The sequence below is a fragment of the Anser anser genome (assembly GCF_964211835.1).
Source record: "Anser anser genome assembly, chromosome: 2".
Classification (NCBI taxonomy): domain Eukaryota; kingdom Metazoa; phylum Chordata; class Aves; order Anseriformes; family Anatidae; genus Anser; species Anser anser.
The window spans coordinates 83,563,345-83,582,715 of NC_139721.1; the positions used below are offsets into that span (position 1 = coordinate 83,563,345).

The 19,371-nt window shown below is 37.3% G+C and overlaps 1 protein-coding gene across 2 annotated transcripts in view; it reads right to left on the reverse strand.

Moving 5' to 3' along the window:
• The window catches only part of LOC310895032 (uncharacterized protein), a 287,235-nt gene that overhangs the window by 253,208 nt on the left and 14,656 nt on the right, over nt 1-19,371 (reverse strand). For both annotated transcript variants that reach the window (XM_083825796.1, XM_083825797.1), the window contains exon 2: nt 8,507-8,585. The gene's annotated coding sequence lies outside the window, so the exon portion shown is untranslated. The remainder of the gene's footprint in view (nt 1-8,506; nt 8,586-19,371) is intronic.

The following is a 19,371-nucleotide window of genomic DNA, read 5'->3' on the forward strand; positions in this document are numbered from 1 at the left end:
ATAAATAATAATAATAATAATAATAATCCCAATGCAAAAAGTAAGACAACTATTATAATAAAATAAAGCTAATACCAGTTGTTGTGGAATTCTTAATGTTTCACAGTGAACTTGGTGAGAGTTTAGGTCTTTCTGAGAGCACAGCTGCTGGGGCCGTCTTTGAAAAATAAATAAAAATAATAAAAACAGCAACCCAAACATTCACCTAACAGATGGAGAGCTGCAGAACTGAAACCTGTAGGCATTTGGAAAAAAATATTTCACGTATTTCAGAATACATCGGGGTCCTAAATTATGCTGGGTTTTTGTATTTAGAGAGAAAAATAAGTGTGTTGGAACTAATAATAAGCAGACCAAAAATCACATTTGGATTAGGTAAGTTCCTTGCCAAGATACAGAACAGTATGTTTTCTAAATTTTATTTTGCTTTTCCCCTTGATCCCCAGAGAGGCAGCTATTGTTTTAAGTGGAAACAGAGACTTGCAGAATACTCTGATATCCAGAGGAGCAAAGGAGTCTTCTGAAGGCTATGAGGAAGTTCTCCTTCCAGAGAATCTCTGGATTTATTTTTTTCTCAGGAAAAGATGAATGCAAAGAATATTTGGGAGGCAGAGCAACACAATTTTCAAATCACTAGTTAGTAAATTCTGTGACAGTAATAAGGATTAGAGAGAGAGAGAAAAAAGAAAATAAAAAGCCACGCATTTCCTATTGATTAAAAGACAACTTTTTTTTTTTCCTTACTCTGTGGCACAAACACACACATGAATATCAGAGTTTCAGTATTTATTGCTCTCAGGCACTTTCAAAATATAAACAAAATTACAAATTCTATACAGACTTCAGACAGGTGGACTGAATATACAGGCAAAATTCCTGAGGTAACAACACTGAAATCAGTGGAGATATTCTGGGGGGGAGGGGAAGCTATAATCATAACTAAGCAAGTCACTTCTATGAATGCTTGTGGGTGAATTGTTTCATTTCTGCAGTAAACAGAAATGAGCTCATTGTCAATAGGCCAATTAATCCTGATAAACTACAGAAACCATTACTACATTATATTATATATTCTGGCAGACAGTTCTAGAAATGAAAAGAGCTCTGAAAGCTGATAATTAAGACAATAACTTCACTAAGTTCTGTGTTTCACAAAGAACTGTGTTTTTTGCCTTAATAGACAAACACGTAGGCTTTCATAAGGGAAAATACATCACAGTTATTTGTCCAGGTAACCAGTTACATTGCTGGAATTAATTCGACACTGTAGGCATGTACGATGCAGTAGCCATAAGGCTTAGGGAACACACAGATCAATAGCCAGCAAAGTAATGTAAAGAAACGCAATCCCTGTGCAGGAAAACTCAGTCATCTTTTCCAGTTCTACCACTTGGTAAGGGTCGTAGGATAAGCAGATCTACAACAGAGTTCACAAACATCCCCTCCTGATCCTAAAATGCAATAAAAGAGGTATTTTAAGTGCTTCATGTTACACCAGTTGTACCTTCTGGTTATGACACTAAAACACTGCAGGGATCTATTGAAAACATCAGCAAGGATTGGCTAGCAATGGAATTACAAACTTACATTTAGTATGTTGGTCATGTCTAGTGGCAAAATACTTATTAATTATGCCTTGTGGATCACAAAGAATATTTTCAGTGACAGAATATAAGATTGTGTAGCAGGACAGTCACTTTCATCTCAGTTTCTATACAGAGAAATTATCATAATTTAAGATTATTTCCCAACAGGCAGCTCCTGACATTATTTTCAGAACTAGTGTCTCCTTTTGGTTAACAACGGCAAAAGTAACAGTGATTTTTATGGAACTTCTCATAAATGTCAAATCTATAAACACATTCAACATAGGAAGGCTCTCAAAGGTACTTCATACAAAGATAGTAAGTAAAAGTAGTAACAGAGACTATTATCAATAAGAAGAAAAGCAAAAACACTGTACCCTAGTATTTTTAATAAGCTACCACAACTGTTATTGCTACTCAGTTATGCATTTCTTCACACTCAAGATTTCTAGCCTACTCTAGATTAGCACCAATTATATCAATCTTATACCACTCCCAGAAAAAAAATCTTACTTCTTCAGATAAAACAAAAGAGAAAAAGTAAAAAAAAAAAAAAAAAAAAAAAAAAAGCACCTACCAATTCAAAGGAGCACTGATTTACTATGTGTCTTCTTACAAACCCAGCCTTGTTTTCCTTTGTGTCTTCTTACAAACCCAGCCTTGTTTTCCTTTCTGCTAATTAAGGAACCATTCCCAAAAAGGTACTGTGGAAAAGTGTGCTTACAATAAAAGCATCACCGACTTTGGGTTAGGCTACAGCATTTTAATGAAAAGACCTCAAAGCTGCAGTGTGTGTGTGGAGGCGGGGGGGGAGGGGGGGGGGGGAAGCTTTCTCAAGCCCTTTGTATTTTTCATGTAATTCCTAAGACCTCCTGTAAGTTTGTTTTCCTTTGAGATGAACTTCATACAGAAACTTTAAGAAAACACAGATCATGGTGCCTATTGCACAAAAACAACAGATGTGACTCCAATGGAGTAGCTTAGGCTTGAGCTCTGTATCAAAGGACAGTGCTCTGATACTCACCTGCTCCCAGCCTCCATGGATTTCAGTCTGGTGGCTGGTAACTGCTCAGGGTTCTCAACTGCCAAAACATTTAGCATTGAAGGTGAATTTTTGAGTGCATTTTGAGGTGGACATTTTTTATTATTTTCCTGAATAGAGTAGATTACCACAAAGGCTGCCAAAGCTGCAGCTGATACAAACAGAATCACAGAACCATAGAGTCATTTAGGTTGGAAAAGACCCTTAAGATAATCAAGTCCAACCATCACCTAACACTACAAGTCCACCACTAAACCACATCCCTAAGCACTGCATTCACACGTCTCTTAAATACCTCCAGGGATAATGATTCCACCGCCTCACTGGGCAGCCTGTTCCAATGCCTAACCGCTCTCTCTATGAAGAAATTCTTTCCAATACTCAATCTAAAACCTCCCTGGAACAACTTGAGGCCGTTTCCTCACATCCTATCACTTGCCACCTGAGAAAAGCGACTGATACTCCTTGCTGCAACCTCCTTTCAGGCAGTTGTAGAGAGCAAGGTGGTCTCCCCTCAGCCTCCTTTTCTCCAGACTAAACAGCCCCAGTTCCTTCAGCCACTCCTCATATGTCTTGTTGTCCAGTCCCTTCAGCAGCTTCATTGCTCTTCTCTGCACACACTCAAGCAACTCAATGTCCTTCTTGCAGTGAGGGGCCCACACTGAGGTGTGGTCTCAGCAGTGCCAAGTACACAGGGACAACCACTTCCCTAGTCTTGCTGGCCACACTATTTCTGATGCAGGCCATTCTTCTAGCTGGATAGGTTCATCTTTTCATGTCTTTCTCTCTATATCACTGAGAGACCGCTGCTCAGAAATTATTTTTCTCTCTTGGATGTTGTCCTGAAGTCTAGATTGTTCACCAGTTTCTCCCATATTTGGAGTCTGCACCAGGAAAGTCATTGCATTCAAGAATCAATATAGGTAGATAATACAGATCAATATGGTTAACATACCTAATAGAATCAGTCACTTGTTCTTTATTTACAGTTCTACCTATTGAAAGCCATCTCACAATACAATTTGGTTCCTAATTTCTATATCTCAAAGTACCCTTCGTAGAAAGCATTAATTGTATAATCATAATAAACTATACAATCTCTTCTTACAACAAGCCAGCAGTGATACTACGATTCTTGCATTAGCTAAGAAATAACAGATGACCTTTTTTCCTACTCAATGCTTTATGTTAGTCAGAGAGGTCCATATTAACATTAGATAGAAAAGTTTTAGCATCACCATAAATTTCTATCAACACTGACTGACCCTTTCTGATCTTCTGAGAACATACTTTACATCATTCTGTGTAGCTCTTTTATACACCTTTTGAAAGTATGAAATATTTTCTTTAAATAATGTAATTTCTGTCATAGCAAATAAAAGCCTGATAGCGAGACTAATAAAAACAGATAACAAAGAGAATTTATTCTGCAATTGGATGTTTGGGCATAGTGATGACAGATTTTAATCTAATAAATTACGAGATTCATAAAGTATTGCATCTGTGATTACATTCTGATGCTAAAAAAGGAAGGGGGGGAAGAAAACAGTAGAAAAAGAAAGTAATGAAGATCTTGACATTTCCAGAGGGTAAGGAAGTATCTACAGAGAGTTGTGTTTCTGTCATAACAGAATTATTGCAAGATAGCAGAGTGTAAACTGCAAGGTACATTTTTTGGTAAATGAGAATGCAGTTGTGTCTGTTTCCGATACTCAGAGCCAGACTTCCCTGTCACCAAGTATCTTCTCTGAGCATATGTCAAGTGCTGCTGAAGGTATCAGCATAGCTGACTAAAAACATGTGCTTTGAAAGAAAAGCATCAAGTGATTCATTCCTTGAAAACAATATTCCAACAAGGCTCCTACTTTAACTCAGAAAAAATACAGCAACTTCTGTAAGGCATGATAGGAAATGTACCATCTATGAAGGATACCAAATTGGATAAAGGTTATATTTTGAATCTCTCTGTATTTTTGCAGAAAATACACCTTCTCATTTATTCTGTTTTTTATCCACATATTTCCTTCTAATTTCTTGTAACTTAGAATTTTGAACTTGGCTGGAGCTTTTATTTTCCCATTTATAGTTATGTAGAGATGATACAAAAATCACAAATGAAAATGATTTTCATTATTTTATCTTTAATTTTACTGATGAACTGCATTGTCATATTAAAAAAAAAGTCATACAAGCCCCAGATCTGGGATACCGTTGTAGCCTTGTGTATATTAATGTACTCCAATTGCTATCAGTTCAGCTGTTAGGTGAAAAGCTTATCTAGGGACAAAGACTTTCAGGATACCAAGTAAAAAGCAGTCTAGAAGAACCGTATTGTAAATTTTCTTGGTCAAATGCCGTTCACAGGTCAAAACAGGGAACACCACCCAGCCCATTCTCCATCTAGACTTATGTAAACCAACTCATATACCTGAAATTACAAGGATAGTCTCCAAACGTTTTCAGATACTCAGTGAAAAGAAACTTTATAGAGAGAGTGTGCCAGAAGGCGATCTAAATTAGGTGCTCTAAATCATCCTTTGAGAAGCTATTCTTTCTCTGGTTCTTTCTACAGAGAGACTCAGGAATGCTTCTTGGCACAGAAGGCCTAAACTTGTCCATGACGGGATATAATGAAGCACACACCTACATTCCCAGTTTTCACCATCTCTGTGCTAAAATGGTATCTATCATTGTAGCAGAATAAACATGTCACTCAGGATATACCCCAAAATAAAGGCTAATAAAGTGTAATTTATTAGTTCTACAAACAGAATTATATTAATATAAGAGTCAAGACCCAGTGAAGTTCAAAAGAGCACTTTTACATTATCTTTCTAGAAAATATTCATGGCCCTTGTGAAGAAAATGGAAACCAGAAAAAGAGTAGGGGAAAGACAGTAATGCCATTTCTTTGTTTAGTTTGTTTTGTTATATGAGTACTATTAAATACTGTAACTCTCTCTTGGAAAGATGGACATACAGTCATTGGTGACTCTTAGTCCAATTTTGCACATTTATATCTCTGAACACCTTTTCAACAGAAGTTCAACCTCCCTTTTTAAATTCTGTTATCAATTTCACTCACTTTTCCATCTCATTTTCTTCTTGATACTTACTTCTAATTACCTGAAAATTTATCCTGCTATCCATGACTTGGGAAACTAAACTCCAAAGTAATGTGTAGAAGATGTATTTTTCATCATTTTACATGACCTAAGAGTCTGATTTTATAAGCCCCTGCCTTTGTGAGTTCATAAACTATTCTCTTGCATTTGTCTCCCGTGACAACCTAGGAAACTTGCAAAAAGCCCCACAAGATCACTCAGCTTGGAAGAGAAATCGAGTCTACTTCTCATTGACTACGTGGAACATGACCATGTCCATCAAACATCTGGATTTCAAGCACTGTCTACATAAGTATCCATATTCATAACCATATTCTTGGAGCTACATTCCATTTCGAGCTTTATTCTAGAGAAGGACATCATTGCTCTTTCTATGTGAGGTCTACACTTCTACTTTATTGCTTTGACCCGTGGAGGACAAGATGAAAGATCTCCAAAAAATAAGAAAGATGGACAAACATACTAATAGGGCTTAGAATTGCTCAGAATTGCTTAGAATTGCTTAGAACTTGGGCTAGAATTGCTCAGAAAAAAAGTTCACTGTAGGTTTCTGTATGAATGTTTTGCCCAGAACTTCACTGAAATTTTGTAAACCTGGACATAGACCAAAGAGTTTTAATTTTGCCTGTTTCAGTATGAAGAGCCTTATGGCTTAATGATGATCTCCAAGAGTTACAATGGCCTAATTGAATATCAACGCAATAACATGAACTCTTTAAAACATTTTATCTGTAATCTTATTGTAGCTATGATGCTTTTGGCTCAAGTAGTGTAAGAGATTCATGCCATCACAGGGATGAGGCTTGAAAAAATTTTTAGAGGACAACACTATCTGATAGTGCTGAAATATCACCCATATAAAAATGTCTTTAGCTACCTTCTGCAAGTACTTCTCTAACACTTTGCAATTCAGACTGACTTCATCAGGTAGAATGAAACACAACTTGTCAACATAATGGTCATGAGCAAAATGCTGTTTTAGGTGTTCATATTCTGCAGTAGTCAAAATGAGATTCTAAATTGATTGTGTAAAACCATAGAGACCCAAGAGTTTAGCCATTACTTGTCACCAACTCCACCCTAAAAGTCTTGTGGACAGCATTCATAACATCAAAGTCCGGGAATCTGACTTTTTTTACAGGAAATCAATAGGATTTGGGTTCAGGCCTATGAACAGGGGATCAACCCATTTCTGAAAGTTAAGATCTGACACCCACTCCCATCCCCCTTCCCTCCACCCCTTCAATTACCAGGTCATACAGATCAATCCTCTAAACAGTGGTACCCCACTTGCTGATAGGGAAACTAGTGCTTTCATGACTACATCAGTTATCAAGAGCTAGCTGCTTGTGAACTTGACTATAAAGCTATGAGATTATGACTGGAACTGAAATCAGAATAAGCAAAATATATTGATTGTGTCAGCAAAACGTCTTTTTTGTTTAAGGAATATCTTATGTCTGCCAAACTTAGAATGAAATGTATGACATATTTCATCCTTTTCTCTCACAGTAATAAGTAAAGCACATTTAGCAAAATGGTGGGCATGACTGAAGAAATAATAAATAATAATGATGATGCCTGCAGAAAATCCACAAAACATAATTATTCTGGCTTTTATCCAGCATATATAAAAGATTGAACTATATTTCTTTACTGAAGCAAGATGCTTCTGAGAACAAATACCAATAACTATATTAAGAGCTTTAGGTAACATGTACATCACATGAGAAATGCTAATTTCTCAGAAATGTATTTAGCAATACACTTTGCTGTCTTAATAGAACTACTTTTCATACCCAAACTTGTTAATAGGAATACTTTACAATAGAGGACAATAATTAGAACAGAGGTTGAGGTACAGGAGTAGCCAAGAAATAGTACCACAGAGACTGGCAATAATGGCACAGTGTATGCGAGACCTTAATTTTATTAGACATAACCCAACTGCAGATTAGTAGGGGGTTTAAAAGAGGGAAGGAAGGAAAATGAAAAAAAAAAAAAAAAAACCCACACTCATATTTTTGTAAGAGTCAAACCAATCAAGAAAATGTATAATTTTAAAAATTTATAAACTAGAAGTTGACAGTAATTTTCCCAAGCACTCAGGCACATTGCCCTTTTATATTACTATGTTTTATGAATTATGAATTCTGGATGACGAGAAAGCCTAAGGGTGACAGCAGAGCTGTAATGTCAGTAATGCATTGTCATTTCACACTGTGAAAGTTCTACTATACCTAGCTGGATTTTTCAAGTTTAAATAGCGTCACTGACTGCCAAAGATTTCCATGAGAGGTGTGATGAAAATATATACTCTGTTGGTAAAATGCTAATCCCAATAACTAGAAAAGGGTCAAACACTTTTGAGTGCTTGTCAGGTTTTTTGTCTACCATGGGTCTTGAGATACAACTATATGCCTTCACCATAATTCACCTATTTTAAGTCAGACATTGAAGCAGATAACCAGTTTTCCAGCTTTTAGCAGAATGAAATCAGAGTAGAAAACAAACGAAGTGTTTTGTGAGATTTTACATGGCTCCTGTTGCCAAGGAAACAATTTATTTTGGCTGGGTAATGGTAGCCCTGCCTGCAAAGCTGGCAGTATAGAACAAGGGAGGCTATTTATCTAATAGAGTTCTATACGGACACACATACACGCTTATCCATACATTGAAGAGGGAAAGATCTAGCAAAACTGAATTCCAACAAGAAAACAAGAGTCTGGAAAGAAGGTTGTTAAGTAACTTACAGTCATTTGAAGAATCTGTTGACGGAAGAGGCATTGGTACTGGCTTAAGTTGATCACACTGAGGCATTTTAGAATCTACCTGAAAACATGATTCAGAAAAGCAAAATAAAGGTAAAATTCAGATCTCAAAGACAGCCCATCTGTGTCCCATTCCAGCCAAGTACTTAACCAGACACATAATATAAAGGTTCAGACTCAAAAGATGGTGAAAAATCACTTGGAAACTGTCGAATCTAACTCTTTTTTACCTTAGAACCCCTAACTCCAAAACTAAAAATCAGATTCATGACATTATACATAATTTTACCAATTTACTCATATAACATTCTTTGCAGCATATAACATTCTTTGAGGCAAAATGGAAAGGATAGCTCCTAAGGATGGACTTTTGGCCAAAACTGGATAGTGAAACAATGAGGAAAGACACCAAGTGTAAGGTCACCAGCTGATAGAAGAATTGATTGATTCTCCTTTATCAGAAAAGGAGAAAGGTTTGCACAGTGCTAACACGGGTGCAAAGTGCATCAGGAATATCAAAGGAAAAAAAAACACTGTTCTATGTTGAAAATATACATCCATTTTAATGAGGTGTCCAAGTCTTATGCTAAGTTACGGCAAGGTGGAGATAATAGCTGCCATATAAAATCTTCTGTAAGTATTCAGAAGCTGTAGTTAGAAAACAAGGATACTAAGAAAAAAAAAAAAAAGAGGGGAAAAAAAGGAGGAAACTGGGTAAGTCTGAAAGGGAGAAATGGCAGCCTTATGAAAGGTAGTGCCTCTGAAGCAAAAAGGATTAACTAAAGCTTGGATCAGTATCACAGATTTTGCCTTCATCAGAACAAAACTATGTTCTATGAGCAGTAAACTTGTGGAGGGAAAAATGGCCTGTTTTGTTTGTTTTCTTCTCATGAAGACCACGATGATCACTCTAGGCAGAAAATCAAAAATTACAGGTTAAAAAAACTTCATCTGTGTAAAGTAAATTACTGTGCACCATGAGCTAAAAGTTTGCTGATTTTCAGTCTTTCGTTGAGACTTTAAATTACCCAGGTGATATAAACAATCCTCCTTAGAAATTTCTGCATATAAAAAACTTAATTTTCCCTGAGAAAAAAAATAATATTATCCAGAGCTTGTTACTAGTCTTAAAGTCACCAATAAGCTATTGAGCCTACTATTTCACAGGAGTGATTTCTCAGCTATTTTTGAAAATAATTACAATCTAGAAGATTCTTAAGGGACATTGTTTTCTTCTCTCATTAGGAAGTATCCAGGAAGCCTCAATGAATTTGTTGTAAAATAAGGTTTGTTTGATTTTTTTTTTCAGAACTCTTAAGAAAAAGAAAAGAAGGTACAACTCTCATACTGCATTTTCAGTCCAAAAAAAAATATGGAGGAATGTCAGTCACTATGCGTTTCAAGTGTTTTTATTTCTATATAAAAGATTCTCCATTAGCATAATGATGAACAACAGCATGTAACCTTGAAAGGAACTTGTTTTGTAATTTCCCCTCTAGAGTCAAACGCAAGCTCTGCTTTTTTGGATCTTCTGTGGAAACGGCTTTCTAGCAACTCACAGCTGGAATAACATAGGTAGTAAGTCTGTTTCCTCTGTGACCATACATGAGGCTGATGAGTAAACAAAGAAGTAGCTATTTTGCTACTTTCATGCTGTAATGTCAAAAGGAAGCAAAATGGTAACTGAAGATTATATGTAGTGGTTTGTTCAGAATCAGTGTAATTTATTTACGGAAATGAGAGACAAATTATGAAGGACAGCAATTTTACTAATTTGAAATACAGATTTGTCTCTCTCAGAAGCTCCAGCCAATTAGACTTGAGAGAATAGAGTTTCTTAAATAAAAAAATAAAAATAAATACAAACACAGAGACTATCTCATGTACTAAGGCTCTGTAATCACTTTACCCAGTGTTAAAGTGAGTATCTGGGGGAAAAAACGAGTTTTGGAAGGCAAGACTGGTAGAGGGTTAAGTCAGTTTTAGAAGGCCAGCTGATTGACCTAGTCTTGGCCAAGTATTCAGAAGTGCCGGTACCAAATGCACATGCTGTATCTGTAGTATTATCTTAGAAGAATTCATGCTGGGCTTCTTTCAAACTCAGGCTCAAACAGAAAACGGGGAATATTTACACTGCCCTAAAAAAATAAATAAATAAATAAAAATAAAGATAGTTTTAAGGGGTAGTTAAATAAAACAAACATACAAAGTTACGATCACTGTAATCGTTATCTTGCTCCTTCCTGTAGTACAATACAAAAAAAAAAAAACTGTAAATGTTAAACAGTTCTCAATGATAATGCAGTTCTTAGCTAATAAATGTGTTTTATTATACTGTTTCTATCTGTCTAGTAATTATTTTTGCCCTTAAAACCACAGCAACACTAACATAATAAACCAATTAGACTTCCAGCATACAGTCTCCATCCACAATAAAAGCTGTTTGAACCTACTACTTTTCTGGGTAAGCTTGCGTGTAAATATTCATAACATTCTTTTACTTCTCTTTTTTCCCCCCTCATTTTATTACCTATAGCAAGCCTTCATTATAATTGAGATAGCTTGTATACCCGAGACCTTTTTAGTATGTTGTTCACATCCGAAAAAAAGTATTCAGTTATTCAAAAACGTTCAGAAATGTACACCAACCTCTAAATTTCAATAGGCTCAAGTGAATGTTTTTTCTAGGAATCTATTTAAACGCAATACACTTGCCTACTCCTTGAATCAAATGAAACATTTACTTTCACCAGAAGTGGAAGACAACTGTCTCCCAAAGAGAGGAACAAACTAAATTCTTTGTGTTTTCGCCCTATTAATTATTGGATGTGAAAATATTAGATCCTATAAGTCAATGGCCTGTCATCAGATCTTACTACGTCTACTCTTCTGAAAAGTAGAATACATAGTATAAAAAGAAGAACATAAATACTGAAGAACATAAATATCCTTTCTAATATGGGCTTTGAAAAAGATGTCTGAATGTTTTTATACTCAGTTCAGGCTTTGCTAACATCAATACACTTTAATATAACAAACAAAAAAAAAACACACATCATCATGAATCAAACAGGTGCCTGTTCATTTAAGAGAGTAGACATCCCATAGAATTCAAATTTCTGCTTCCCAGAAATGGACATGACACAAGGTCACTGGCTATCAACAAGAAGCATTTAATTTAAAGCCACTAGGTGTCACCATATAAATATTCCTAAATAAGAGTTATCAGCCTGAAAAAGTAGTTGGCAATAAACAGATAGACAAGGTTGTAGGCAGTTGACCATGTCCTTACAAAGCCATGGAAGAACGCTATAAACTAATCAGGCTCACCACTAAATATTAGAATTACTGAGAAATATTTTTCCACATGAGAAATGAGACTTGAATGTAACCTTTTAAGTTTTTAATAAAATGAACTCGATATTCTAATTTACACACACCTTTAGTAATTTAACTTCAAAATAAATGTTTTCCCAAGCAAAACCTTCTCATATCAGAAGGTGGCCTTGTTGTGAGAAACTGTCCCACACAGACTCTTCACACTTGCATGTTCATTGAGCCATTTAGTCCCTGCACTGCAATTCCTCAGTAGAAATAAAGTTATTCTGTAGTAGCTTTCTGTTGTCACTGAGACCCTAATGTGGCCCCACTGCCATGATGACATAGCCTACTGGGAACACAGAAATGAAGGGAAAATTTAAGTAATTTATCTTAGTAATGAACTGTTATTAAACTGTTATCTATTACCTCAAAGGCGCAGGATGTTCCAGGCGTGTAATACTGCTTTAACAGGCCTACTGAAGCAATTGTGTACTTCAGTCACTGTGGACTGGTACTTCCCTACCGTAGTGATGCTGCTGCTTTGGATGCAAGGGGGAGTCCATGTGTCTGACAGAGGATTATATGAACAAAACTGGTTAGTACTCCTGACTCATCCCTATCTCTTTCAGCTATCGACAATCTCCAGCATGTCACATCTTGTAATTCACTTATGGCTCCTTGTTATGCTACTGTTCTGATTAGTAGTGACATTTCCTTGAATTTACACAATACTGTTTATTGGATATACCATAAGTATCTAATGAAAACCACAGATACTCCTCAGAAAAATCAGAAAGCAGCTGAAGAGTTTTAATAGCTATTTAACTATGATTAATGTAATAACTAACTGACATAGTAGCATGAAACTAATATAGACTTAATAGCCAAGTCTGCATAGAACCATAAAGATTGTACATTGAAGTGAAAAACGTTGTCTGCTTATTTTAACTATTTTCTGCGTAGCTGTCCAGACTGTGTGACTAATTATAGTGAAGACTTTCTAAAGAAAAACAAGGTGGTCTATGCTGAAGTACAGCATAAACATCTCCATTTTTGTTTCAAAATATAGAGGATGCTTTTAGGTAAGGAACAACATGGAGATTGCTACAAAAAAATAAATACAAGTGCACCAGAATAAAGTATAGCTCATTGGTTTAATCAGCTCCCACATATGTGAAGGATGTAAACTAGGCTATCTCCAAAAGCTGAAGTGGAAGAGCAAAAGAGAAAGAGAGGTAGAGAAAGAGATTATGACAGTATGTGCAGCTTTGACAGATGAAGAACAAGACCAGAAAATAGCTAACATCTCTGGCAGCTTAAAATGGAAATCAGACAGAAACTCCCACTGGGTTTTTTTTTAAAACCCCGCATTTTGACTGCAGCTATCCATCAGTATCGTGCCCTTAACTAGTCTATTGTATATGCGTATAGTAAATTTAGAAGTATAAAGGGGGCGTATTTGGCTGTCTGTCTTCAGATCTGTTTGTCCTGCTGTCCCCTGCCTAAGAACTAGACAAGAAGAGATACCTTAGAAATAGAAATAGTATCAATAGCATTGATATTACAAATCTGCAGAGAAACTAAAGAGAATTCTAGTTGCCAAGTAATAAATTAGCTTTTTCTTTCCTAAAATTATCTTCACGATTCCCCATCCTTAGACATGAGCAAACAATGCAATTCTCTCTCTTTTTTTTTTTTTTTCCTCCCCATCACAGAAGGGCTATCAAATAGAAACTATAGAATTATTTTCCTAACGCAGGCTCTTGACCTTCCTTTCTGCTTCTAAATTATAATGCTCTGTAATTGTTCTGCTGAGTATCTGTTCTGGAAAAGTTTAGATACTGACAAATCCAGCCTACAAAAACACAGTATTTCTGAAGAAGTTTATTAAAAGATCTTCTGAACCATGGACTGCCGACTTCTAATGGCAGCTGTTGGCCATAGTGCAGTGTATATTTCAATGAACTATCAAAGAGGGGTAGTTTTCCTTTCTTGCATCTTTCCGTACAGCACCAAAATGGATGGTAGAATTTACAAGACTTTCCAGTTCTTTCAAGGTAAGAGCGGAGAGCTTATTTAACATCCATCTTTAGAATGACAGCACCTGAAGAGCTATGAGGCTTGTAGAGTAATACTGGCACAAAAATAAACTGATTTAGGTGAAATCAGGTGGCCATGTTAGGGGAAAAAAGCTAAGACTGGGGCATAAAACAATACTAGCTCTAAGAGAGATTAAGAGACTAACATGCCAAAAGGACATGCACTGTGATAGGACTGAATTAATTTCCACTAGGAACTCTGAAGGACAGAAAACACGCTTCACTACGACTAAACCAACTATTTAGAATTAACAGGTCTTTAGACCTCTTTTTTAATTTTTTCCCCTTTCCCACTGTGAAGCACTCTCATAAACTCAGAGTTTATGGCCCTTTTGACAACAGATGAAGAGCCTACTAAGAGGTCATTCAAAGCTAAATGCTCCAGTCTTCCCAATGCTGTTGCTGGGTCCTTCTCCACAGATTACTTACTCTATTTGTGCATTTCAGCACTCACAGAAAACGTGATTAATCCCTCTGTGATTCCCATCTGTCTTTCAGCTAGAAACGACAAGTCCTCAATAACGTGACCTTTTATCCCCTGTCCCCATTCTTTTAAGTAGCAACCACTGATCAGTTAATTTGGGCAATTGTAGCTTAGTGCCCCAAAGAGCCTACTAAGCTGCTTCAGCCAACCAAGTTCACTTTCTCTCTCCCTCCTCCCATCATGATTTCTGAAGAAATCTCCTGGTACACAAGGGTATATGGTGAGGTTAAGGTTACCTTGGTACAGCAGGAGCAGGAGGGAGACACACAGGAGCTCACCTCTTGAAGGGCCCAAAGCTGCCTAAGGAGTAAGATATCATATTTACATATTAACATTTGAAGCTTTGTTATTCACAAGGAAGACACTCATTTTACACAAATCATCATTCAGTTTCACTCATCACGGGTTCCCAAGGGCAGGGAGGTTTGTGCCTGAAACTGAGGTAGACCTGTGAGGAAGAAGGCCCAGGGCAGATGGCTGCCCCTTGCAGGGCACAGGCCCAGGACAAGCCAAGAATTTAAACTGCTGCCAGAGACCAAGCAGGGCAGGAGCATACCTGATACCTTCCCTCCCAAATTTTCATCTTTTGATCTAGGAATAGTGCTGCGACACTTCTCAGCTTTTACCTTGACACTCTTTATGTACTGACTGGCAATCAGCAGAAGCCCAGGTTTAATCACTTGAACTGCTGGCAACTTCTGACAGAATCGATCACCAGATTTTTATCACCTGGAGCACTTGGCTTGGGCAGAAACACTGCAAGTGCCGGGACCCTTACTGGAGTTCAGCTGTCAGTGCTCCCCCTCGTCCTGTGGGGTGACCTGGCCAGGGAACCCCAACACACACACATACATACACACATTTGGGAACAGGCCCTGCCAGCCTGCGGGCACCCACCAGCCCGTCTGGCTCTGACCTCTGATGACTGCTATCAAGTACTACATGCAAAAGGCAAAGAGTTGATCAGAGCAGCTGAAGTTAGTCGTCTTTTGCAGGACACAAGCAAGACAAAATGTTGACAACCCTGGTGTGCCAGCCGTTGCATGTCTCGTTTCAGTCAGTCAAACACAGGCTGCAGCATCTGTCCTTTCTTAGCATTTAACCTGGACTCCAGGATGATAAACTCATGAAGAAACCTGCTGTAACGAATGCATTATAAATGCAGTGCAGAACACAGCCTCCAAGAGCCTCGCAGACCCAGAGGTCCCGATCCAGGTGCCTCCTTCCTCTGAGCATCTCAGTGACTTTACCCCAGCCTGTGCCATCGCCTGGTGTGGAGGCAGGGGCACAGGCAGTGCTGGCCAAGGATACGTCTCCTCTACCACGGGGTGAGGGCTGCTGCTGTCACTTCCACCCCCTCCAGAGAGCCCAGCTAGGATAAGGAGATAGATGACAGCAGCTTGGATGGAGTACAGTCTGAGCACGGCAGTGATTATACGAGTGCTCTATCAGGTGGGTCTGGCAGGGATATTTTTAGCTACAATTATTTTGTAAAGTTAACTCTTCACTCCAGAGCTTCAAAACCTGGAGTGATTCTGTTTCTTAAATCCTAAGAAGCTTCACATTGACAGAGGCATATCTTTAGTTATGTAATTTTTAATCAATAGCAGCAGCTGCTGTTTCCACTACAGAGATACAGATATTTCTTGCACTGGTGATTACAGTTCCTTAGCATGATGACATGGTCCTTTAACAAAGGCTACAGTTTAAGTTTATTTAAGGGTTACTGCTGATTCACAGAACTATTAGCTCTTTATACGGGATTAACAGACAATTAATTTGTCCTGCTCGAACTGTGTAATAGTTTTTGCTTTTGAGTAGTGAGAACTGAGAAACCACCACTAAGAACCCCCCAGACCTGCCAGGCTCCTCGGTAGTGTCACGGCAGCATGGACAAAGACACACTTGACATAAAAACCGCCAGTACCTAGAGTAGCTGTGGGCAGCAGCCAGGTGTCCTAAGGGAGGAATTTGACTGAACGCTCCCACCAATAATCAGATGTAGTGCTGACCTTTACGAACAGTGCAAGCCATATCCCTTTCCTTATTTATTTGTCCACAGGGAGCGAGAAGAGAGCTGTTTGCTTTAGGCAACTGTTCTTTTCTTTCTGACACATGTAAATGTCAAAGGATGTCTGGGTAGTGGATACCACTTAATGTCACCATTATTTTGGTGACTAACAAAAGCTGCCCGTGCATCTATAAACATCATGCAGTAGCCCTCTAGAGGATAATAGGAATGGCAAGCCAATTGTGTGAAAATGTCTTCCCACTGACAATTTTTATCAGTGGGGCCTGCTGTTTAAAACAATACAAAACAAAAGAAAACAAAAACTTCCCTGATGCTGCTGGCAAAGTAGCACTCGCCCTAGGATTCTACCAGTTCTGAAACCAAGTGATTTGATCCACCGATGTCCTAACCCAGGTGAACATAAGACTTGCACTTGAACCATCAAAAGTGGCATTTTCCTTTAGGAGGTTGGTTCAGGAGACGTGTGAAGCTCATAAGTCTGCCTCCGGCTGAGATGGCATGTGGTGGCTGTAGTTCTTCCTCTTGCACACTCTGTAAAATCTGTGCCCTTTTGTATTGTGAAGCCTCCCAAGAACATCACAAGCCCTTTTGACTAAATGCTTGACAACTTCATTTTTTTTTCTTAGTAGGGTTGCAAGCAAACTGTCTATCATAAGAAGCTAGTTAAGATTGTATAATTACACCTGCTTACCATAGCCCACACTGCCTGTGTGAGACATGATGGACTTATTTTAAACTTGCATTTTATTATTATAATTATTTTACAAAACCCAAGAGTGAAATACATTTGAAGTATCTTTCTTGATCTTGTCTTGCCTTGTAGCACACCTTGGCCTTGTAGCCAAGATAAACTATTCCTGCCATTTCAAACTTTTCAGTCATTTTATGTCTGGTGTCATTTAAGAAGCCAACTTAGACTTTTATCCTCAAAACCCATCTCTAACACCATTAGAGTAATATGAATTTCTTCCATGTCAGTTGCTACCTCTTGGTTTGCACCTCTCTCTCTCCTGTTTCATATGAATTTTAAGAATCTCAATACACTGTTTATATTTTATATTCAGAATTTTTATTACAAAAATGTAACGATCAATTATCAATTTACTTCATAAATGTAACGATCAATTATCTATACAACTATTTGGAGAAGAAAAAGGTAATTTTCTTAAGGAAACTTAAAAGAATAGGAATTTAATAGCAAAGAAATAAATGAAAGTCTTCATGATTTCATCTCAGGAAAATACAGCTACCACTGAATTTTTAAAGCTCAGTTTTAAACCTGACATAACAAGATGAGCAAGCAGCCTGTAATCAATAAAATAAAGGGAGACAAGGAACTGAGATATCCTTTCCTGCTTAGGATCCTTAGATCCTTTCCTTACCAGAAAGGAAAAATATTTCAATTTCAAAGCAGAAAGCTTACTTACTGACTTTCACCATTGCAGGTTTAGAGAAAGCAACAAAGCTATCTGGTAAAAAGTACTTCTCCAAAACTCCAGATTCACAGCAGTATGACAAGATACTCAAAACCAAAAATTACTATTTTTGCCTTTTTAAGAAAGAGCCACTCATGCAGCAGCATATCTGGAGACTTACAAAACAATTGTCAGGTAAATTGAAAGTATATGCAATCACAGTTGCCTTCTAATAGTATTGCCAAGGAAATAAAGGGGAAAAATACCCATTATAATTGCCAATAAAAGGTCACTATTAACATACAGTGACCATAACGAAGAATCTGCAATAATATAGTACGAAAGACAAATACTATAGTATTGCTGTCATAATTAGAGATGACAGAAGACATTAATGTGTTTTTACTAAGAATATTAGTTTAAATCTGAAAGTAAATTTCATGTCACATTTGTAACATTTTTATGTTTGTTTTCCATGAAACATCAAGCTTAGCTGGCTGAAAGAGTGCAAACCTACTTAAATATACTTAAATATTTGATAAAAGCAAAATTCGCTATATATTATGTTAGTACTACTATATTGGGTGACCATACATATCCAAAGAAAACAAATAGTCCCTCTTAATTTAAAAATCAATTATCACAGAAAGGTCCACTGAAAACCAACTTCATGCCAGAAGTAAATGAAGCCTTCTGATGATTATGCACTGCTGTTTTTATGGTTCCAAATGTTCCTGTTAAATACGAGTTTAATCAACAGAATGCGGAGCCACAGTGAGATGCTTTTGCATGAGGCAGCCCCATACACACACCATGCAAGGCCTTTTGTCCTTCTTTTCTGGGCAATATGATATAGGGCTGTTGTTACATCCTTTCTCCCTTTCCTACTTGTTTCCTGACAATGTTTATCATGCCCAGTTACTGCTCCCCACTATCAAAAGTCAGGCTTATTCATCTTCATTTGGTGCTGCTCTTGTCTCCTCTTTGCTATGGTTCCGGTTTTATACCAACGACTTATAAGCCACAGCAAACTAAACTCTTCACGTTAGCCATTACAATTAATTTTCCATCAGGAAATATAAGTTTTAATAAAACAAATATCATTATTTCTTCCAAGATAAAATTTCTACTTTACATCTATTTTTACCTATTATAGAAAAAAAAAATAAAAACAGTCAGCATGCCAAACGTCTGCAAGAACACAGTTCATTTGCTTGTATATTATTTCTCCATCATGTCTTCTGTTCCAGTAATTTGTGTCTCAGGAATTTTCATCTCCATATACAAAGAATCCAGTGCAATAGCAGCCTCAAACCCACACGGAATCTCTTGGAGCTAATGTAGTATGTTTATTCATAATCAAAGAAACACATTTGAAGAAAGCACAGAACAAATGATTCAGCTCTGATTATCTGCCATGAAGTATTCACAGGGGCACTTTAAAAGGGGAAATATTTCCTAATTAAAATTAAGAAAAGAGGTTTGCGCTTTCACAC